Source organism: Ipomoea nil, unplaced genomic scaffold, assembly GCF_001879475.1.
Source record: "Ipomoea nil cultivar Tokyo-kokei standard unplaced genomic scaffold, Asagao_1.1 scaffold2845, whole genome shotgun sequence".
NCBI lineage: Eukaryota > Viridiplantae > Streptophyta > Magnoliopsida > Solanales > Convolvulaceae > Ipomoea > Ipomoea nil.
In genome coordinates, this window is record NW_017619273.1 from 9,123,642 (window position 1) to 9,140,098 (window position 16,457).

Here is a 16,457-nt window from a genome sequence, read left to right on the forward strand (position 1 = left end):
AATACTCCGTATATACTAAAATTGAAGCGCTAACTACTGATTGCCAAACAAGGAGATTGCGATATAGTTTCCCACTTCAATTTGTTGTGTGATTTGAATACTCTTTTTGTCAATAAATCTCCCAAGTAGTTAATATGATTGACTTAATTATATTTTTTATTTATTTTTTATTTTTTTAAAACAATTATTATTATTATTATTATTATTATTATTATTATTATTATTATTATTATTATTATTATTATTAGTATTAGTATTATTATTATTATATCATCATACCCTAGGTCATTTTACATGTTAATCTAAACAACTAATTTTTTCAAATATCTTTTTACCAATCATTGATATAATTCGGTGGTCAAATTCGCTAATATAATCCGTTAACACTAACCGCTAACTGCTGATTGTCAAACAAGGATATTGCGAAGTTGTTCTCACTTCAATTTGTTGTATGATTTGAATAGTCTCTTTGTCAACAAATCCTTCAAGTAATTAATATGATTAATATTATTAATTATATATATTTTTAATTTTTTTCATGGTATTAATAAAATACTTGGTAAATAAATATATAGTATTATTTTGTATTATAACTTTGTATCGCAGAGGGCTGACACCTTACTGGCTGAGTGACTGAGGGGCGAGGATGAAGATGTGAGGACTGAAGAGACAGGGCAGGGCGGAGGGCGTGAGGAGTGACCGCCTGACCAGAGTGTCGCCAGACGCCGAGGATGGAGGCCGGAGGGCGTGAGGCGCAGATGACCGTGGAGAAATGTTCGTACGTCGTCTGGGATACTCTATTTTGTGTGTTTTTTGTTTTGTATTGGGCTTCTGCCTATTGGATTGGGTCAAAACATTAAATGGGCTAATGGCAGAATGAATGGGCTGACTGACAGTATTTGATATATATATATATATATATATATATATATATATATATATATATATATATACTAGTTCTTTTAAAGCGCGAATAAGATAAATGTCCAATACTTATTTTTAAATAAGTATTTCAAAGTATATCAATACAATATTATATAGAAGATGTTCATGCATAAGTAAATAAATGTTGAATTTGTTTATTTAAATTGGTAATTTAAAGTATATAAATGCAAGATAATACATGAGAGATTGATTATATATAACTGTCACAAAAATAAATGTTTGAAACTTTGTAATAACGTTAATCTAAGTACTAAGTCTAAAAGCGATAGTCTAACTAAATACTCTTTTTTGTTTAAATTTCTAATTCTCTTTTGGGTAGCATTGTTATTGTTTTCATCTTCAGTACATGTCCTTTTTTTTTCTGTTATTGGTAGTGTGTCGTGTGCAATTGGGTTATTGGTGGCATCATAGAGGGATTCATTATGCAATGAGATTATGGTGTATGAAGTTTTAGATTTGTCTTGTTGTGTATATGACTGAGATCTTAGTTGTGCTATGAACTTTTTATCTTACAAGCACATGTTGATATTTTATAGTGATAATTTTTCTCTACATGTTTCATGTGTTGTGAGACATCTAATTCTAAATTAATTAAATGCATATGTATTATTTTTTGTTGTAGCTACTGATTTATTTTTAAATTTAAGTAATAAGAGCAATACAGTGGCCAAATTATGCTATGGAACCGTGTCCACATTGCAAGGTGGACATGGTTCTAAAACTGTTCATAATTATGAATATATAGTTCAAAAATTATGAATATATAGTTCTATAATTATGAACATAGAGTTGTGTACATATAATTCTGTAATTATGAATATAGAGATTCAATAATTGTGAATATGAAGTTAAAAAATTATGAATATATACCTTTATAATTATGAACATATAATTCAGTAATTATGAACATAGAGTTCTGTAATTGTGAATATAGAGTTCAATAATTGTGAATATAAAGTTCAATAATTGGAAAACGCAGCCTCGACCTCGCCGGGTTCCTGTACTTGGAAAACGCAGCCTCGCCGGGTTCCTGTACTTGGAAAACGCAGCCTCGCCGGGTTCCTGTACTTGGAAAACGCAGCCTCGACCTCGGCATCGTACTTCTGCACCCAAGCCACTTTGTTATCCGTTGTCACCATCTTATTGTTGAAGATCTCGTCATTCCTCCAGCGCCACAACCACCACAGCCTTGCGCCAAATCTATCAGGCCAACCACCTGTGAAACCCAGCGTTGTAGCTCCTCGCAGGTTGGCCGAGAGCCATTCTTTCCAGTCCAGATTCCTCATGTTGTTCACAGTCCGGCGAGGCAGCGCCGCGGTCCATATTGCTTCCGCAACGGGGCACCGCCTGAAAATGTGATCCAAGTCCTCCATTCCACCTGCACAGCGAAAACAATAACCATTAGTCGATATCTTTCTTCACACTCGCTCCGCGTTCGTTAGGATTCTCTCATGTTTCACTAGCCAAAGAAAAAGACAAATTTTTCTCGGTAGACGTAGTTTCCAAATGGATGCCCATTCCCCGTCAACCGGCGTCACCTCATTCTGCGTAATTCTCTCATACGCTGACCGTACCAAGAAGCACCCATGCGCATCCGGTTCCCAGCTAACTCTATCAACAACGTCATCCTCTGCCAAAATGAAGCTCGCCAGCCTCGCGATCATTTATTGCGGCAATATGTGCTCAAACTTTTCCCACTTCCATCCGCGAGATCGGTCCCAGTACTCGTTCACGTTCCCATAGAGGTCCGGTGGGCTCAGGGGACTAAGCGTTTGATTATACAAAGGTTGTGACAGGAACCACTAATCCATCCAAAACCTGGTTGCCTTGCCATTTCGGACAACCCTAGTAAGTCCACTTTCCAGGTGATTCCAAGTCGCGTTTATACCTCGCCAAACATTCGACACCTTCCTCCTCCCCAGCGTCGCCGGTTGATGAGCAATGGCTTGCTTATACTTTGTCAGCAGGACTTGAGCCCACAGACTATCTGGTTCTGATTTTAGTTGCCACCCCAATTTGACCATATAGGCCATATTAGTCTCATGTAGGCGTCTTATGCCGAGGTCGCCTTTCTCTTTGTGTGAAGTCACCAAACGACAATTGATAAGGCTCATCTTGCGTGTACCTACCTCTGTTTTTGCCCATATAAAAATCCTAGTCCTTTTCTCTAATTCCAAGCACCCAAATCAAAAAATAAATAGAAAATTACACTTGAAAAAGTCTAAATATAAAATACAATAATCTCACAAGTACAAAATAAAGTCTCCAAAGATATAAAGATACTAATTTTCCAATTGACAGTATTTGAAATATATATATATATATATATATATATAAATATATAATATATATATATATATATATATATATATATATATATATATATATATATATATATATATATATATATATATATATATATATATATATATATATATATATATATATATATATATACAAGTCGCGGGGTCGCACTTTGCACGAAACGCCATGCTCAATAGTCAGTTAATGTGTTCAAATTTTTAAATAATGATAATATATATAAATATTAATAATTGTTATATGAAAAATTAAATGTATATATAAATACATTATATAGATTTTTTTTTTGATCAAGAAGGAGGGGATACCAAAACAACACTAGCTATTTCCATTCCCCTATCACAAGGGATTCATCTCGGGAACTTCGCACCAATCTGGTCCTGTTAAAAAGTGTCCCAAAGCTCTCATGGTGAGTCTACAAGGTATCGAGTCCCTATTAGATGAGTCAAGGATCTAGTGGCCAACTTGTCAGCTACTCTGTTTTGTTCACGATACACATGTTTGTACGCCACTTCGTCAAACGCCATAATCTCATGCCTGCATTGGCGAATAATATTGTTCTGTGGCTCAATCTCCTCCAAAGTCCTGTCCAGGCTCTTGATGACAGCCATCGAGTCCCCTTCTATCACTAGCTTCCTCACGCCAACATCCTTAGCCAGTCGGATGCCCTGCAAAACTGCCCAGGCCTCTGCTTCCTCGATATTGCAGTTTTCGATGTTGTATGTAAAACCACCACGCCAAACGCCATTAGTATCGCTGAGGATGTCACCGCAGCCTGCATCCTCATTGCCCTTGCAACAGCCATCAATCTTGAGTTTGAACCAACCACATGGCGGTGTTTCCCAGCCCACCAAAGTCTCCATGCGGTGCGTGGTCGTTCTCGCCGGGTTCCTGTACTTGGAAAACGCAGCCTCGACCTCGGCATCGTACTTCTGCACCCAAGCCACTTTGTTCTCCGTTGTCACCATCTTATTGTTGAAGATCTCGTCATTCCTCCAGCGCAGCAACCACAACAGCCTTGCGCCAAATCTTTCGGGCCAACCACCTGCGAAACCCTGTGTTGCAGCTCCTCGCAGGTTGGCCGAGAGCCATTCTTTCCAGTCCAGATTCCTCATGTTGTTCACAGTCTGGCGAGGCAGCGCCGCGGTCCATATTGCTTTCGCAACGGGGCACCGCCGGAAAAGGTGATCCCTGTCCTCCATTCCACCTGCACAGCGAAAACAATAACCATTAGTCGATATCTTTCTTCACACTCGCTCCGCGTTCGTTAGAATTATCTTATTTTTCACTAGCCAAAGAAAAAGACAAATTTTTCCCGGTAGACGTAGTTTCCAAATGGATGCCCATTCCCCGTCAACTGGCGTCACCTCATTCTGCGTAATTTTTTCATACGCTGACCGTACCGAGAAGCACCCATGCGCATCCGGTTCCCAGCCAACTCTATCAACAGCGACATCCTCTGCAAAAATGAAGCTCGCCACCCTCGCGATCATTTATTGCAGCAATATGTGCTCAAACTTTTCCCACTTCCATCCGCGAGATCGGTCCCATTACTCGTTCACGTTCCCATAGAGTTCCGGTAGGCTCAGGGGACTAAGCATTTGATTATACAAAGGTTGTGACAAGAACCACTAATCCATCCAAAACCTGGTTGCCTTGCCATTTCGGACCACCCTAGTAAGTCCACTTTCCAGGTGATTCCAAGTCGCGTTCATACCTCGCCAAACATTCTACACCTTCCTCCTCCCCAGCGTCGCCGGTTGATGAGCAATGGCTTGCTTATACTTTGTCAGCAGGACTTGAGCCCACAGACTATCTGGTTCTGATTTTAGTTGCCACCCCAATTTGACCATATAGGCCATATTAATCTCATGTAGGCGTCTTATGCCGAGTCCGCCTTTCTCTTTGTCTGAAGTCACCAAACGCCAATTGATAAGGCTCATCTTGCGTGTACCTCCATCTGTTTTGCCCCATATAAAAATCCTAGTCCTTTTCTCTAATTCCAAGCACCCAAATCAAAAAATAAATAGAAAATTACACTTGAAAAAGTCTAAATATAAAATATAATAATCTCACAAGTCCAAAATAAAGTCTCCAAAGATACTAATTTCCCAAATGTCAAATTGCCAATGCCAAGTCTAAACAGTAAACACACAATACAAACACACTGCCAGAGTGCCGAACTCCAGAATTAATTTTCAAATACTAACAAGTATTCAAGTAATAATTGAGTCCATTGTATGAAATATGTAAAAATGTATGAAATCCGAGAGTCTTAGCATTGCAGCGTATAATGTACGAAATTCCTTTTAATTTTAATATGAAAAAAAAAACAACAATACCTTGACAGTTGGAGTTAAAGCGACTATGTAAAGAAGAGCCGCAGAGGGCTGACACCTTACTGGCTGAGTGGCTGAAGGGCGAGGCTGAAGATGTGAGGACTGAAGAGACAGGACAGGGCGGAGGGCGTGAGGAGTGACCGCCTGACCGGAGTGTCGCCAGCCGCTGAGGATGGAGGCCGGAGGGCGTGAGGCGCAGAGGATCGTGGAGAAATGTTCGCGCGTCGTCTGGGATACTCTATTTTGTGTGTTTTTTGTTTGACAGTATTTGAAATATATATATATATATATATATATATATATATATATATATATATATATATATATATATATATATATATATATATATATATATATATATATATATATATACTAGTCGCGGGCTCGCACTTTGCACGAAACGCCATGCTCAATAGTCAATTAATGTGTTCCAATTTTTAAATAATGACAATATATATAAATATTAAAAATTTTTATATGTAAAATTAAATGTATATATAAATACATTATATAGATTTTTTTTTGATCGAGAAGGAGGGATTACCCAAACAACACTAGTTATTTCCATTTCCCCTATCACAAGGGATTCGTCTCGGGAACTTCGCACCAATCTGGTCCTGGTAAAAAGTGACCCAAAGCTCTCATGGTGAGTCTACAAGGTATCGAGTCCTTATTAGATGAGTCAAGGATCTAGTGGCCAACTTGTCAGCTACTCTGTTTTGTTCACGATACGCATGTTTGTACGCCACTTCGTCAAACGCCATAATCTCATGCCTGCATTGGCGAATAATATTGTTCTGGGGCTCAATCTCCTCCAAACTCCTGTCTAGGATCTTGATGAAAGCCATCGAGTCCCCTTCTATCACTAGCTTCCTCACGCCAACATCTTTAGCCAGTCTGATGCCCTGCAAAACCGCCCAGTCCTCTGCTTCCTCGATATTGCAGTTTTCGATGTTGTATGTAAAATCTCCACGCCAAACGCCATTAGTATCGCTGAGGATGTCACCGCAGCCTGCATCCTCATTGCCCTTGCAACGTCCATCAATGTTGAGTTTGAACCAACCACATGGCGGTGTTTCCCAGCCCACCAAAGTCTCCATGCGGTGCGTGGTCGTTCTCGCCGGGTTCCTTTACTTAGAAAACGCAGCCTCGACCTCGGCATCGTTGTTCTGCACCGAAGCCACTTTGTTCTCCGTAGTCACCATCTTATTGTTGAAGATCTCGTCATTCCTCCAGCGCCACAACCACCACAGCCTTACACCAAATCTTTCGGGCCAACCACCTGCGAAACCCAGCGTTGTAGCTCATCGCAGGTTGGCCGAGAGCCATTCTTTCCAGTCCAGATTCCTCATGTTGTTCACAGTCCGGCGAGGCAGCGCCGCGGTCCATATTGCTTCGGCAACGGGGCATCGCCTGAAAAGGTGATCCAAGTCCTCCATTCCACCTGCACAGCGAAAACAATAACCATTAGTCAATATCTTTCTTCACACTCACTCCGCGTTCGTTAGGATTCTCTCATGTTTCACTAGCCAAAGAAAAAGACAAATTTTTCTCGGTAGACGTAGTTTCCAAATGGATGCCCATTCCCCGTCAACCGGCGTCACCTCATTCTGCGTAATTCTCTCATACGCTGACCGTACCTAGAAGCATCCATGCGCATCCGGTCCCCAGCCAACTCTATCAACAGCGTCAACCTCGGCCAAAATGAAGCTCGCCAGCCTCGCAAGCATTTATTGCGGCATTATGTGCTTAAACCTTTCCCACTTCCATCCGCGAGATCGGTCCCAGTACTCGTTCACGTTCCCATAGAGGTCTGGTAGGCTCAGGGGACTAAGCATTTGATTATACAAAGGTTGTGACAGGAACCACTAATCCATCCAAAACCTGGTTGCCTTGCCAATTCGGACCACCCAGTAAGCCCACTTTCCAGGTGATTCCAAGTCGCATTTATACCTCGCCAAACATTCGACACCTTCCTCCTCACCAGCGTCGCCGGTTGATGAGCAATGGCTTGCTTATACTTTGTCAGCAGGACTTGAGCCCACAGACTATCTGGTTCTGATTTTAGTTGCCACCCCAATTTGACCATATAGGCCATATTAGTCTCATGTAGGCGTCTTATGCCGAGGCCGCCTTACTCTTTTTCTGAAGTCACCAAACGCCAATTGATAAGGCTCATCTTGCGTGTACCTCCATCTGTTTTGCCCCATATAAAAATCCTAGTCCTTTTCTCTAATTCCAAGCACCCAAATCAAAAAATAAATAGAAAATTACACTTGAAAAAGTCTAAATATAAAATACAATAATCTCACAAGTCCAAAATAAAGTCTCCAAAGATAGAAAGATACAAATTTTCCAAATGTCAAATTGCCAATGCCAAGTGTAAACAGTAAACACACAATACAAACACACTGCCAGAGTGCCGAACTCCAGAATTAATTTTCAAACACTAACAAGTATTCAAGTAACAACAGAGTCCATTGTACGAAATATGTAAAAATTTATTGTATGAAATCCGAGAGCCTTAGCAATGCAGCGTATAATGTACGAAACTCCTTTTAATTTTAATATGAAAAAAAAAACAACAATACCTTGAAAATTGGAGTTATAGCGACTATGTGAAGAAGTGCCGCAGAGCACTGACACCTTGATGGCTGAGTGGATGAGGGGCAAGGCTGAAAATGTGAGGAATGAAGAGATAGTGCAGGGCGGAGGGCGTGAGGAGTGACCGCCTGACCGGAGTGTCGCCAGCCGACAAGGATGGATGCCGGAGGGCGTGAGGCGCAGAAGGCCGTGGAGAAATGTTCGCGCGTCGTCTTGGATACTCTATTTTGTGTGTTTTTTATTTTGTATTGGGCTTCTGCCTATTGGATTGGGTCAAAACATTAAATGGGCTAATGGCAGAATGAATGAGCTGACTAATAGTATTTGATATATATATATATATATATATATATATATATATATATATATATATATATATATATATATATATATATATATATATATATACAAGTCGCGGGGTCGCACTTTGCACGAAACGCCATGCTCAATAGTCAGTTAATGTGTTCAAATTTTTAAATAATGATAATATATATAAATATTAATAATTGTTATATGAAAAATTAAATGTATATATAAATACATTATATAGATTTTTTTTTGATCAAGAAGGAGGGGATACCAAAACAACACTAGCTATTTCCATTCCCCTATCACAAGGGATTCATCTCGGGAACTTCGCACCAATCTGGTCCTGTTAAAAAGTGTCCCAAAGCTCTCATGGTGAGTCTACAAGGTATCGAGTCCCTATTAGATGAGTCAAGGATCTAGTGGCCAACTTGTCAGCTACTCTGTTTTGTTCACGATACGCATGTTTGTACGCCACTTCGTCAAACGCCATAATCTCATGCCTGCATTGGCGAATAATATTGTTCTGTGGCTCAATCTCCTCCAAAGTCCTGTCCAGGCTCTTGATGACAGCCATCGAGTCCCCTTCTATCTCTAGCTTCCTCACGCCAACATCCTTAGCCAGTCGGATGCCCTGCAAAACTGCCCAGGCCTCTGCTTCCTCGATATTGCAGTTTTCGATGTTGTATGTAAAACCACCACGCCAAACGCCATTAGTATCGCTGAGGATGTCACCGCAGCCTGCATCCTCATTGCCCTTGCAACAGCCATCAATCTTGAGTTTGAACCAACCACATGGCGGTGTTTCCCAGCCCACCAAAGTCTCCATGCGGTGCGTGGTCGTTCTCGCCGGGTTCCTGTACTTGGAAAACGCAGCCTCGACCTCGGCATCGTACTTCTGCACCCAAGCCACTTTGTTCTCCGTTGTCACCATCTTATTGTTGAAGATCTCGTCATTCCTCCAGCGCAGCAACCACAACAGCCTTGCGCCAAATCTTTCGGGCCAACCACCTGCAAAACCCTGTGTTGCAGCTCCTCGCAGGTTGGCCGAGAGCCATTCTTTCCAGTCCAGATTCCTCATGTTGTTCACAGTCTGGCGAGGCAGCGCCGCGGTCCATATTGCTTTCGCAATGGGGCACCGCCGGAAAAGGTGATCCCTGTCCTCCATTCCACCTGCACAGCGAAAACAATAACCATTAGTCGATATCTTTCTTCACACTCGCTCCGTGTTCGTTAGGATTCTCTCATGTTTCACTAGCCAAAGAAAAAGACAAATTTTTCCTGGTAGACGTAGTTTCCAAATGGATGCCCATTCCCCGTCAACCGGCGTCACCTCATTCTGCATAATTCTCTCATACGTTGACCGTACCGAGAAGCACCCATGCGCATCCGGTTCCCAGCCAACTCTATCAACAGCATCATCCTCTGCCAAAATGAAGCTCGCTAGCCTCGCGATCATTTATTACGGAAATATGTGCTCAAACTTTTCCCACTTCCATCCGCGAGATCAGTCCCAGTACTCGTTCACGTTCCCATAGAGGTCCGGTAGGCTCAGGGGACTAAGCATTTGATTATACAAAGGTTGTGACAGGAACCACTAATCCATCCAAAACCTGGTTGTCTTGCCATTTCGGACCACCCTAGTAAGTCCACTTTCCAGGTGATTCCAAGTCGCGTTTATACCCCGCCAAACATTCGACACCTTCCTCCTCCCCAGCGTCGCCGGTTGATGAGCAATGGCTTGCTTATACTTTGTCAGCAGGACTTGGGACCACAGACTATCTAGTTCTGATTTTAGTTGCCACCCCAATTTGACCATATAGGCCATATTAGTCTCATGTAGGCGTCTTATGCCGAGGTCGCCTTTCTCTTTGTCTGAAGTCACCAAACGCCAATTGATAAGGCTCATCTTGCGTGTACCTCCATCTGTTTTGCCCCATATAAAAATCCTAATCCATTTCTCTAATTCCAAGCACCCAAATCAAAAAATAAATAGAAAATTACACTTGAAAAAGGCTAAATATAAAATATAATAATCTCACAAGTCCAAAATAAAGTCTCCAATGATACAAAGATACTAATTTTCCAAATGTCAAATTGCCAATGACAAGTCTAAACAGTAATCACACAATACAAACACACTGCCAGAGTGCCGAACTCCAGAATTAATTTTCAAATACTAACAAGTATTCAAGTAACAACAGAGTCCATTGTATGAAATATGTAAAAATTTAATGTACGAAATCCGAGAGCCTTAGCAATGCAGCGTATAATGTACAAAGTTCCTTTTAATTTTAATATGAAAGGAAAAAAAACAACAATACCTTGAGAGTTGGAGATATAGCGACTATGTGAAGAAGAGCCGCAGAGGGCTGACACCTTACTAGCTGAGTAGCTGAGGGGCGAGGCTGAAGATGTGAGGACTGAAGAGACAGGGCAGGGCGGAGGGCGTGAGGAGTGGCCGCCAGACCGGAGTGTCGCCAGCTGCCGAGGATGGAGGCCGGAGGGCGTGAGGCGCAGAGGACCGTGGAGAAATGTTCGCGCGTCGTCTAGGATACTCTATTCTGTGTGTTTTTTATTTTGTATTGGGCTTATGCCTATTGGATTAGGTCAAAACATTAAATGGGCTAATGGCAGAATGAATGGGCTGACTAACAGTATTTGATATGTATATATATATACTAGTCGCGGGCTCGCACTTTGCACGAAACGCCATGCTCAATAGTCAATTAATAAGTTCTAATTTTTAAATAATGATAATATATATAAATATTAATAATTGTTATATTAAAAAGTAAATGTATATATAAATAAATTATATAAATTTTGTTTTTGATCAAGATGGAGGGGGATACCCAAACAACACAACCTATTGCCATTTCCCCTATCACAAGGGATTCGTCTCGGGAACTTCGCACCGATCTGGTCCTGGTAAAAAGTGTCCCAAAGCTCTCATGGTGAGTCTACAAGGTATCGAGTCCCTATTAGATGAGTCAAGGATCTAGTGGCCAACTTGTCAGCCACTCTATTTTTTTCACGATACGCATGTTTGTACGCCACTTCGTCAAACGCTATAATCTCACGCCTGCATTGGCGAATAATATTGTTTCGTGGCTCAATCTCCTCCAAACTCCTGTCCAGGCTCTTGATGACAGCCATCGAGTTCCCTTCTATCACTAGCTTCCTCACGCCAACATCCTTAGCCAGCCTGATGCCCGGCAAAACCGCCCATGCCTCTGTTTCCTCGATATTGCACTTTTCGATGTTGTACGTAAAACCTCCACGCCAAACGCCATGAGTATCCCAGAGGATGTCATCGCAGCCTGCATCCTCATTGCCCTTGCAACAGCAATCAATGTTGAGTTTGAACCAACCACATGGCGGTGTTTCCCAGCCCACCAAAGTCTCCATGCCGTGCGTGGTCGTTCTCGACGGGTTCTTGTACTTCGAAAACGCATCCTCGACCTCGGCATCGTACATTTGCACCCAAGCCACTTTGTTCTCCGTTGTCACCATCTTATTATTGGAGATCTCGTCATTCCTCTAGTCCCACAACCACCTGCGAAACCAATCGTTGCAGCTCCTCGCAGGTTGGCCGAGAGCCATTCTTTCCAGTCCAGATTCCTCATGTTGTTCACAGTCCGGCGAGGCAGCGCCACGGTCCATATTGCTTCCGCAACGGGGCACCGCCTGAAAAGGTGATCCAAGTCCTCCATTCCACCTGCACAGCGAAAACAATAACCATTAGTCGATATCTTTCTTCACACTCGCTCCGCGTTCGTTAGGATTCTCTCATGTTTCACTAGCCAAAGAAAAAGACAAATTTTTCCTGGTAGACGTAGTTTCCAAATGGATGCCCATTCCACGTCAACCGGCGTCACCTCATTCTGCATAATTTTCTCATACGCTGACCGTACCGAGAAGCACCCATGCGCATCCGGTTCCCAGCCAACTCTATCAACAGCGTCATCATCTGCCAAAATGAAGCTCGCCAGCCTCGCGATCATTTATTGTGGCAATATGTTCTCAAACTTTTCCCACTTCCATCCGCGAGATCGGTCCCAGTACTCGTTCACGTTCCCATAGAGGTCCGGTAGGCTCAGGGGACTAAGCATTTGATTATACAAAGGTTGTGACAGTAACCACTAATCCATCCAAAACCTAGTTGCCTTGCCATTTCGGACCACCCCAGAAAGTCCACTTTCCAGGTGATTCCAAGTCGCGTTTATACCTCGCCAAACATTCTACACCTTCCTCCTTTCCAGCGTCGCCGGTTGATGAGCAATGGTTTGCTTATACTTTGTTAGCAGGACTTGAGCCCACAGACTATCTGGTTCTGATTTTAATTACCACCCCAATTTGACCATATAGGCCATATTAGTCTACTGTAGGCGTCTTATGCCGAGGCCGCCTTTCTCTTTGTCTGAAGTCACCAAACGCCAATTGATAAGGCTCATCTTGCGTGTACCTCCATCTGTTTTGCCCCATATAAAAATCCTAGTCATTTTCTCTAATTCCAAGCACCCAAATCAAAAAATAAATAGAAAATTATACTTGAAAAAGTCTAAATGTAAAATATAATAATCTCACAAGTCCAAAATAAAGTCTCCAAAGATACAAAGATACTAATTTTCCAAATGTCAAATTGCCAATGCCAAGTATAAACAGTAAACACACAATACAAACACACTGCCAAAGTGCCGAACTCCAGAATTAATTTTCAAATACTAACAAGTATTCAAGTAACAACAGAGTCTATTGTACGAAATATGTAAAAATTTAATGTATGAAATCAGAGAGCCTTAGCAATGCAGCGTATAATGTACGAAATTCCTTTTAATTTTAATATGAAAAAAAAAAAACAACAATACCTTGAGTTTTGGAGTTATAGAGACTATGTGAAGAAGAGCCGCAGAGGGCTGACACCTTACTGGCTTAGTGGCTGAGGGGCGAGGCTGAAGATGTGAGGACTGAAGAGACAGGGCAGGGCGGAGGGATGTGAGGAGTGACCGCCTGACCGGAGTGTCGCCAGCCGCCGAGGATGGAGGCCGGAGGGCGTGAGGCGCAGAGGACCGTGGAGAAATGTTCGCGCTTCGTCTGGGATACTCTATTTTGTGTGTTTTTTGTTTTGTATTGGGCTTCTGCCTATTGGATTGGGTCAAAACATTAAATGGGCTAATGGCAGAATGAATGGGCTGACTGACAGTATTTGATATATATATATATGTATATATATATATATATATATATATATATATATATATACTTGTCGCGGGCTCGCACTTTGCACAAAACGCCATGCTCAATAGTCAATTAATGTGTTCTAATTTTTAAATAATGATAATATATATAAATATTAATAATTGTTATATTAAAAAGTAAATGTATATATAAATACATTATATAGATTTTTTTTTTGATCAAGAAGGAGGGGGATACCCAAACAACACTACCTATTGCCATTTCCCCTATCACAAGGGATTCGTCTCGGGAACTTCGCACCGATCTGGTCCTGGTAAAAAGTGTCCCAAAGCTCTCGTGGTGAGTCTACAAGGTATCGAGTCCCTATTAGATGAGTCAAGGATCTAGTGGCCAACTTGTCAGCCACTCTGTTTTGTTCACGATACGCATGTTTGTACGCCACTTCGTCAAACGCCATAATCTCACGCCTGCATTGGCGAATAATATTGTTTCGGGGCTCAATCTCCTCCAAACTCCTGTCTAAGCTCTTGATGACAGCCATCGAGTCCCCTTCTATCACTAGCTTCCTCACGCCAACATCCTTAGCCAGCCTGATGCCCGGCAAAACCGCCCATGCCTCTGTTTCCTCGATATTGCACTTTTCGATGTTGTACGTAAAACCTCCACGCCAAACGCCATTAGTATCCCTGAGGATGTCATCGCAGCCTGCATCTTCATTGCCCTTGCAACAGCCATCAATGTTGAGTTTGAACCAACCACATGGCGGTGTTTCCCAGCCCACCAGAGTCTCCATGCGGTGCGTGGTCGTTCTCGACGGGTTCCTGTACTTCGAAAACGCAGCCTCGACCTCGGCATCGTACTTTTGCACCCAAGCCACTTTGTTCTCCATTGTCATCATCTTATTGTTGAAGATCTCGTCATTCCTCCAGTGCCACAACCACCACAGCCTTGCGCCAAATCTTTCGGGCCAACCACCTGCGAAACCAATCGTTGCAGCTCCTCGCAGGTTGGCCGAGAGCCATTCTTTCCAGTCCAGATTCCTCATGTTGTTCACAGTCCGGCGAGGCAACGCCGCGGTCCATATTGCTTCCGCAACGGGGAACCGCCTGAAAAGGTGATCCAAGTCCTCCATTCCACCTGCACAGCGAAAACAATAACCATTCGTCGATATCTTTCTTCACACTCGCTCCGCGTTCGTTAGGATTTTCTCATGTTTCACTAGCCAAAGAAAAAGACAAATTTTTCCTGGTAGACGAAGTTTCCAAATGGATGCCCATTCCACGTTAACCGGCGTCACCTCATTCTGCGTAATTTTCTCATATGCTGACCGTAACGAGAAGCACCCATGCGCATCCGGTTCCCAGCCAACTCTATCAACAGCGTCATCATCTGCCAAAATGAAGCTCGCCAGCCTCGCGATCATTTATTGCGGCAATATGTGCTCAAACTTTTCCCACTTCCATCCGCGAGATCGGTCCCAGTACTCGTTCACGTTCCCATAGAGGTCCGGTAGGCTCAAGGGACTAAGCATTTGATTATACAAAGGTTGTGACAGGAACCACTAATCCATCCAAAACCTAGTTGCTTTGCCATTTCGAACCACCCCAGTAAGTCCACTTTCCAGGTGATTCCAAGTCGCGTTTATACCTCGCCAAACATTCTACACCTTCCTCCTCCCCAGCGTCGCCGGTTGATGAGCAATGGTTTGCTTATACTTTGTCAACAGGACTTGAGCCCACAGACTATCTGGTTCTGATTTTAATTGCCACCCCAATTTGACCATATAGGCCATATTAGTCTAATGTAGGCGTCTTATGCCGAGGCCGCCTTTCTCTTTGTCTGAAGTCACCAAACGCCAATTGATAAGGCTCATCTTGCGTGTACCTCCATCTGTTTTGCCCCATATAAAAATCCTAGTCCTTTTCTCTAATTCCAAGCACCCAAATCAAAAAATAAATAGAAAATTATACTTGAAAAAGTCTAAATGTAAAATATAATAATCTTAAAGGTCCAAAATAAAGTCTCCAAAGATACAAAGATACTAATTTTCCAAATGTCAAATTGCCAATGCCAAGTATAAACAGTAAACACACAATACAAACACACTGCCAAAGTGCCGAACTCCAGAATTAATTTTCAAATACTAACAAGTATTCAAGTAACAACAGAGTCCATTGTACGAAATATGTAAAAATTTAATGTATGAAATCTGAGAGCCTTAGCAATGCAGCGTATAATGTACGAAATTCCTTTTAATTCTAATATGAAAAAAATAAAACAATACCTTGAGAGTTGGAGTTATAGCGACTATGTGAAGAAGAGCCGCAGAGGGCTGACACCTTATTGGCTTAGTGGCTGAGGGGCGAGGCTGAAGATGTGAGGACTGAAGAGACAAGGCAGGGCGGAGGGCGTGAGGAGTGACCGCCTGACCGGAGTGTCGCCAGCCACCGAGGATGGAGGCCGGAGGGCGTGAGGCGCAGAGGACCGTGGAGAAATGTTCGCGCTTCGTCTGGGATACTCTATTTTGTGTGTTTTTTGTTTTGTATTGGGCTTCTGCCTATTGGGTTGGGTCAAAACATTAAATGGGCTAATGGCAGAATGAATGGGCTGACTGACAGTATTTGATATATATATATATATATATATATATATATATATATATATATATATATATATATATATATATATATATATATATATATATATATATATAGAATTACATTCAGGTAAAAACAAGGT

At 42.1% G+C, this 16,457-nt stretch overlaps 1 protein-coding gene across 1 annotated transcript in view; it reads right to left on the reverse strand.

Annotated features, from left to right (window-relative positions):
* Positions 1-16,020, reverse strand: part of LOC109160228 — a 35,484-nt gene extending 19,464 nt beyond the window's left edge. Inside the window, exon 1 of the mRNA XM_019308473.1 lies at positions 16,003-16,020. The gene's annotated coding sequence lies outside the window, so the exon portion shown is untranslated. The remainder of the gene's footprint in view (positions 1-16,002) is intronic.
* Between the last annotated feature and the right edge of the window lie 437 nt (positions 16,021-16,457).